Source organism: Oncorhynchus masou, unplaced genomic scaffold (genome assembly GCF_036934945.1).
Source record: "Oncorhynchus masou masou isolate Uvic2021 unplaced genomic scaffold, UVic_Omas_1.1 unplaced_scaffold_521, whole genome shotgun sequence".
NCBI lineage: Eukaryota > Metazoa > Chordata > Actinopteri > Salmoniformes > Salmonidae > Oncorhynchus > Oncorhynchus masou.
In genome coordinates, this window is record NW_027011617.1 from 343238 (window position 1) to 350589 (window position 7352).

General features: G+C 44.5%; 1 protein-coding gene across 1 annotated transcript in view; it reads left to right on the forward strand.

Moving 5' to 3' along the window:
* LOC135535850 (beta-1,3-N-acetylglucosaminyltransferase manic fringe-like) overlaps positions 1–4363 on the forward strand; it is a 20269-nt gene extending 15906 nt beyond the window's left edge. Inside the window, exon 8 of the mRNA XM_064962269.1 lies at positions 1–4363. This exon is cut by the window's left edge and continues 199 nt beyond it. The gene's annotated coding sequence lies outside the window, so the exon portion shown is untranslated.
* Positions 4364–7352: the final 2989 nt, after the last annotated feature.

Consider the following 7352-nt stretch of genomic DNA (forward strand, 5'->3'; position numbering starts at 1 on the left):
GGTTGGTCGAGGTTTGGGCTAGTGGGAGTTTCACCCTTGCGTCTTACCCCGGTCATTAACTTTGAAATCAGTGTACAAACTTTGGGAGCAAGGAGAGATAATTGGGACACAGCCCTGGTTTTACATGGAAATGTAAAACAAGCACTAGTCTGGTGCAGAATGCAGCCTACACTTCCTGTAGCCCTCCAGAGCCCTTACCAAGACTAGGAGCCCTCCAGAGCCCTTACCAAGACTAGGAGCCCTCCAGAGCCCTTACCAAGACTAGGAGCCCTCCAGAGCCCTTACCAAGACTAGGAGCCCTCCAGAGCCCTTACCAAGACTAGGAGCCCTCCAGAGCCCTTACCAAGACTAGGAGCCCTCCAGAGCCCTTAACAGGACTAGGAGCCCCACAGAGCCCTTACCAAGACTAGGAGCCCTCCAGGGCCCTTAACAGGACTAGGAGCCCCCCAGGGCCCTTAACAGGACTAGGAGCCCCCCAGGGCCCTTAACAGGACTAGGAGCCCCCCAGAGCCCTTACCAAGACAGCACTTGCATCATTTATTTGCAGGTGTGTATATTTGTTGAACAGACACCAAAATAATTATGAATATACCCATTTTAATAGATTTGTAAAACTTCTTATGATGACCTCTGGTGAAACTCACTGCTGTAAAATATCTGCCGTTTTTTGAATCTGTTCTGTTATGAAAACTGTTTTGAAATTGTTGGAAAGGCGTGTTTTTATTTAATTTTAAGACCTTGTTTAACTTTAAAAGTGTATTCACGTCCCAGTCTGGGCTGTCTGTACATAGTTCCTGGTTTCTGCAAAGCCTGAAAGAATCAACATGGTTTACACAGCCTTGAAGGAGAGGTGTGTGTTGAGCTGCTTTGTGTGTGCTGGAGATACAATGTGTGTGTTTGTGTGTGTGTGAGACAAGGAGAGTGTGTCAAACGGAGTGTGTGGGGGGGGGGGGGGCCTTAAGGGAGAAATTATATTAAAATCTATATATTACTAGTATTCTTTTTTTAAATGAAGCCCAGCTCATGAGACCCCTGGACAATGTGAGGCCTGAGGCAATTCCCTCTTCTGCCTAATGGCCTGCAATTGCAGATGGCACACACCACAACCACTTCAGATTCAGGCTATGAGCAATGATTTAGACCAGGTGTGTGTGTGTGTGTGTGTGTGTGTGTGTGTGTGTGTGTGTGTGTGTGTGTGTGTGTGTGTGTGTGTGTGTGTGTGTGTGTGTGTGTGTGTGTGTGTGTGTGTGTGTGTTTGTGTCATATGAAGGAGAGTGAGTAGATCTGAGCTACAGATGACAGACATGATTTGCTGGGTCGTAGCGGTTCAGGACTCTCAGAGGACTGAGAGGGATACAGGGAATCGGTGAAGGGTTAAATAAGATTGGGGATTGTGATTGACAGTCTGTGTGTGTTCTCAGTGTGTGTACTCTCTGTGTGTCTATCTCCAGTGGTGCATGGACACCACTCTTCCCCCATGTTCTCCCAGAGGTATACACAGAAACAGTGAGGGGTGTACTCAACCGTCACCTCAAGGCCACACACTATGTGTGTGTGTGTGTGTTTGTGTTTGTGTGTATGTATCTCTGTGTGTGTATCTCTCTGTTTCTGTGTGTGTGTGTGTGTGTGTGTGTATCTGTGTGTGTATCTCTCTGTTTCTGTGTGTGTGTGTGTTTTTGTGTATCTCTGTGTGTGTATCTCTCTGTTTCTGTGTGTGTGTGTGTTTTTGTGTATCTCTGTGTGTGTATCTCTCTGTTTGTGTGTGTGTGTGTGTGTGTGTGTGTGTGTGTGTGTGTGTGTGTGTATCTGTGTGTGTATCTCTCTGTTTCTGTGTGTGTGTGTGTTTTTGTGTATCTCTGTGTGTGTATCTCTGTGTTTCTGTGTGTGTGTGTGTGTGTGTTAATATGTGTATCTCTCTGTTTCTGTGTGTGTGTGTTAAAATGTGTATCTCTCTGTTTCTCTGTGTGTGTTAAAATGTGTATCTCTCTGTTTCTCTGTGTGTGTTAAAATGTGTATCTCTCTGTTTCTCTGTGTGTGTGTGTGTGTTTGTGTATCTCTGTGTGTGTATCTCTGTGTTTCTGTGTGTGTGTGTGTGTTAATATGTGTATCTCTCTGTTTCTGTGTGTGTGTGTTAAAATGTGTATCTCTCTGTTTCTGTGTGTGTGTTTTTGTGTATCTCTGTGTGTGTATCTCTGTGTTTCTCTGTGTGTGTGTGTGTGTGTTAATATGTGTATCTCTCTGTTTCTGTGTGTGTGTTTCACCAAGGAGAAGGGACTTACTCTCCACAATATGACTCATATCCTCCCTGGTCTCAGAGGTGGCGTGACGTCATGACAGTCCCGTGTCGCTCAGTTAGTAGAGCATGGTGCTTGCAACACCAGGGTTGTGGGTTTGATTCCCACGGGGGACCAGCAGGAAAATGTATTCACTCACTAAGTAACTCTGGATGAGCGCGTCTGCTAAATGACCACAGTGTGAAATGTTAGGAACTGAACCAAGCGTGTGTGATGCACAGAGATACTATAAGAAGTGTGTACTGGTACTCTATAAAAGGCAGCGATTGGCCCACTGTAGGGATAAAATGGACCCAGGCTGTGATAGTTGGAGTGCAGCACTCACTGTTGTGTTTGTGTTGCTCTCAGCGCTGCAGTTTCATCTTCTGTCTCATAAAACCGCTCTACAGGATTCTGAAAGGTTGTCAGGGAGGGAATAGAGTTGCCCTGGGTCTCAACGAATGCCAATGTTCCATTTGAGACCTCTCTAGACCTTTCTACATCCCCCGGCTGAGCGGAGTGTGTCTGGAGAGAACGACTGAACAAAGATATTCTCATCTCTTAGTATTTGTGTATCCACTGACCCTAACTAACCAACAATTCCAAGCCTATACTGTTGTTTAAAGAAGAATGGGGAACAAGACAGAATGGGGCATTTTTTGCACACTTTTGTTTATATCCCTGTTTGTGAGCATTTGCCAAGATAATCCATCCACCTGACAGATGTGGCATATCAAGAAGCCGATTCAACAGCATGATCATTACACGGGTGCACCTTGTGCTGGGGACAATAAAAAGCCACTTTAAAATGTGCAGTTTTGTTACACAACACAATGCCACAGATGTCTCAAGTTGAGGGAGCGTGTAATTGGCATGCTGACTACAGGAATGTCCACCAGAGCTGTTGCCAGATAATTATATGTGAATTCTTTATTTACAATAAGCCGCCTCCAAAATCATTTTAGAGAATTAGGCAGTACTTTCATCAGTACTTTCATCAGGCAGTACTTTCATCAGTACTTTAATTTCATGTAACCTCGCCAGCCCAGGACCTCCACATCTGGCTTCTTCACCAGCGGGGTCGTCTGAGACCAGCCACCCGGACAGCTGATCAAACTGTGGGTTTGTCTGAGACCAGCCACCCGGACAGCTGATCAAACTGTGGGTTTGTCTGAGACCAGCCTCCCGGACAGCTGATCAAACTGTGGGTTTGTCTGAGACCAGCCACCCGGACAGCTGATCAAACTGTGGGTTTGTCTGAGACCAGCCACCCGGACAGCTGATCAAACTGTGGGTTTGTCTGAGACCAGCCACCCGGACAGCTGATCAAACGGTGGGTTTGATGACAGCTGATCAAACTGTGGGTTTGATGACAGCTGATGAAACTGTGGGTTTGATGACAGCTGATCAAACTGTGGGTTTGATGACAGCTGATCAAACTGTGGGTTTGCACAAAACCGAAGAATTTCTGCACAAACGGTCAGAAACCGTCTCAGGGACGCTCATCCGTATGCTCGTCATCCTCACCAGGCTCTTGACCTGACTGCAGTTCAGCATCGTAACCGAGTTCAATGGACAAATGCTCACCTTCGATGGCCACTGGCACGCTGGAGAAGTGTGCTCTCCATGGATGAATCCTGGTTTCAATTGTACCAGGCAGATGGCAGACAGCGTGTATTGTGTATTGTGGGTAAGTGGTTTTCTGATGTCAGCATTGTGAACAGAGTGCCCCATGGTGGTGGTGGGGTTATAGTATGGGCAGGCCCAATTTTTCAGTTTTTGATTTGTTAAAAAAAGTTTGAAATATCCAATAAATGTCGTTCCACTTCATGATTGTGTCCCACTTGTTATTGATTCTTCACAAAAAGTACAGTTTTATATCTTTATGTTTGAAGCCTGAAATGTGGCAAAAGGTCGCAAAGTTCAAGGGGGCTGAATACTTTCGCAAGGCACTGTATCTGTGACCAAAGGGTGCATATCTGTGTTCCCAGTCATGTGAAATCCATAAATCAGGACCTAATGAATTTATTTCAATTGACAGATTTCCTTTTCCTTATATGAACTATAACATTAAAATCTTTGAAATTGTTGCATGTTGCGTTTATGTTTTTGTTCAGTGTACATTGCTTTGGCAATGTAAACATATGTCTCCCATGCCAATAAATCCCTTTGAATAGAATTGAATTGAGAAAGTGATAGAGGAATTAAATTCCTATATGTTTAATACCCAATTAAATTAGTACACTCAGCCCATTTCTAAGGATTTGTAAGAAACGTATTTGCATAAAATGGGCGGAGACCAGTCTCAAAATCAAGCACTATTGTTTATTCTCGAGAGTACTGAACATGATACAATTTACCACAGGTTATAAACGGAAAGTGACGTCATTAGTTTTCGATCTGTCCCGTCCCTGCTCCACTCCGGTACAATGGCAGTATAGTTCTCAAGCCTTCCTACATCGTCTCTCACCAATTTAGATCATTTATGACCGAGCCAAGGTCTTCCTGTGTAGATAAGCATTCTAGCCAGTCTGACGATAAGTTCATTCGTTTCTACCAAGGAACAGACAGTCATTGTTCTAATTCTTGATTATAATTACACACATTATATTCAGTACTAGGATTCAAATAAAATTCATACATCTATACAGTAACATAATAGTATTCTGATTAGTCAGTCCTGATTGAAATGTATACATAATTAGTCATTATTGATAAAAAATCCCTTAACAGAAAGAGAGGGAGATTAGAGCATGAGAGAGCGAGAGAAGAGACCAAGAGTGAAAGAGCATAGGGAGAGTGCTCAGAAATATACCACAAAGAAACTGACAGAAAACTAAGTGGGAATCTTTAACAAAAAATAGGCTGCAATATTAAAGAATGATTCATTTACAGTAGGTGTTCTTTCTGAGATAGACCTCCTCATTGGCTAAATACTGTAACTAGGTAACTTAGTCCAGCTTGAGGAGTGGCTCGTCAGACTCATCTGGACTGGCAGAGAAAGTGCTGTCAAGTGGAGAGGTTGCCATAGTGACACATGTAGCTGGTGTGCTCCAGTAGAATGGGGAAGAAGAGGGGAGAGGAGAGAGAAAAGAAAAGGAGAGGAGAGATGGAGAAAAGGAGAAGAGAGAAAAGGAGAGGAGAGATGGAGAAAAGGAGAAGAGAGAAAAGGAGAGGAGAGATGGAGAAAAGGAGGAGAGAGAAAAGGAGAGGAGAGATGGAGAAAAGGAGGAGAGAGAAAAGGAGAGAGATGGAGAAAAGGAGGAGAGAGAAAAGGAGAGGAGAGATGGAGAAAAGGAGGAGAGAGAAAAGGAGAGGAGAGATGGAGAAAAGGAGGAGAGAGAAAAGGAGAGGAGAGATGGAGAAAAGGAGGAGAGAGAAAAGGAGAGGAGAGAGTAGCGAGAAGAGCCATTGACTTATCAGTGAGTGAGTTGTTAACTTCATTGAGATGGTCATTGACTGATGGGTGCATGGTTTGTGTGTGCGTGTGTGTGAGAGAGAGTTTTTGTGTTCAAACTTGTGTGTGTGTGTGTCAGAGAGAGAAATAGCGAGATGGAGAGGTTGTGTGCTGCACTAAGGGAGATGGAGAGTCCTTTTAGAGATTGCTGCTGGCTAGTTCAGGGCTATCCAAAGCTGCTTTATTAGGCTGGGGGAAGTGTGTATGTGTGTGGGGTGTGTGTGCTTATTGTCCTCCCTTTATTAGGTTCCAACTCAACCTCCCTCACTGCTACTTCCATGGAGACAGCACAGCGCTGTGGCCCTGCTGGGGCTCTCTCTCTTTCTCTCTACCTCTCTCTCTCTTTCTCTCTCTACCGCTCTCTTGCTCACTCTCTCTCTCTCTCTCTCTCTCTCTCTCTACCGCTCTCTCTCTCTCTTTCTCTCTACCTCTCTCTCTCTTTCTCTCTCTACCGCTATCTCTCTTTCTCTCTCTACCGCTCTTTCTCTACCGCTCTCTCTCGCTCTTTCTACCGCTCTCTCTCTACCTCTCTCTCTCTTTCTCTCTACCTCTCTACCTCTACCTCCCTCCGCCATCTCACAAAGACAGCTTTTGAAAATACACTATATATACAAATGTATATACAAAGAATCGATCACACACCCATGCAATCTCCATAGACAAACATTGGCAGTAGAATGGTCCGTACTGAAGAGCTCAGTGACTTTCAACATGGCACCGTCATAGAATGCCACCCTTCCAACAAGTCATTTTCTGCCCTACTAGATCGGCCCTGGTCAACTGAAAGTGCTGTTATTGTGAAGTGGAAACGTCTAGGAGCAACAACGGCTCCGCTGCAAAGTGGTAGGCCACACAAGCTCACAAAACGGGACCACCAAGTGCTGAAGCGTGTAAAAACCATCTGTCCTTGGCAGTGGCGATTTTAGCATGTCAATCTGGTGGGGCAAACAAAACCAAGAAATGTGGGAGGCATGTCATCAAAGCCACTACACAACACTAAACAGTACATTAAGTACACTATAACGGTGACAAACGGTGCCCAAAACTAAGTCCCAACAGCAGTCCCAACACCTTACCACTGCTACATTCGATAATGACATTTCTCTAAAACAGGTTACAGGCTACATGTGCACCACCAAGTCAGAACAGTAGGCGGAATTAAGAGGGGAAAATAGACCAAATTATTAGGGTGAGGCACCGATACATTTTATCTTTAATTCTTCTCCATTATTTCTCTTCATATGACAAGGATTTGCAAGTAGATTGTCGACTTAATTCATGATGATGACTGCTAGCGAAGATTTTGAAAGTATGATGTTGACATGATCAGTCCAATCAAAGCTACTGTAGATATAATGTGATTTGATGTGATTTTATCTATGGCCAATGACCTTGAGCCTTCTTGGATGAGCACTTCAAATGTAATTCTATTGCAGCACCCAAGGATCTTGAATTTTCGAGCTCTACCCTTGGACTTGGCGGTGACTTATTGTCCCCATGAGTGACAGAACATTGAGCCAATCACGGTGCAGCTAGAGAACCTTACCAACCCATACACTTCATATTTTCATCTGGCTGCGCCACCACCAGAGGAAGCATAGAGCTAGGTTGAAACACCTGCA